Source organism: Molothrus aeneus, chromosome 11 (assembly GCF_037042795.1).
Source record: "Molothrus aeneus isolate 106 chromosome 11, BPBGC_Maene_1.0, whole genome shotgun sequence".
NCBI lineage: Eukaryota > Metazoa > Chordata > Aves > Passeriformes > Icteridae > Molothrus > Molothrus aeneus.
The window spans coordinates 3,353,829-3,354,114 of NC_089656.1; positions in this window are offsets into that span (position 1 = coordinate 3,353,829).

Below are 286 nucleotides of genomic sequence, written 5' to 3' on the forward strand. Positions count from 1 at the left end.
CCCGCCGAGCCGCTACGCCGAGCCGCAGGAGTCGCCGGCGGCGCCGCCGGCCCGCGGTGCCCCCGCCCGCCGAGGAGCCGGGAGTGGAGCGGGCGGCCGGCACGGCGGCAGCCCCATGGCCGGCCCGCGCTGCCGCTCCGGGGCAGGTGGCAGGGAACAGACCAGACCGCAGCGCCGCCGCCGCTGCCCCACGTGACAGGCCCGCCTGAGAGCGGCTGCGGCGGCCGGGCCAGACGGCGAGGGGAGCGCAGCGCCGCCCCGCTCCGCTCCCTCCGCGCACACCTGA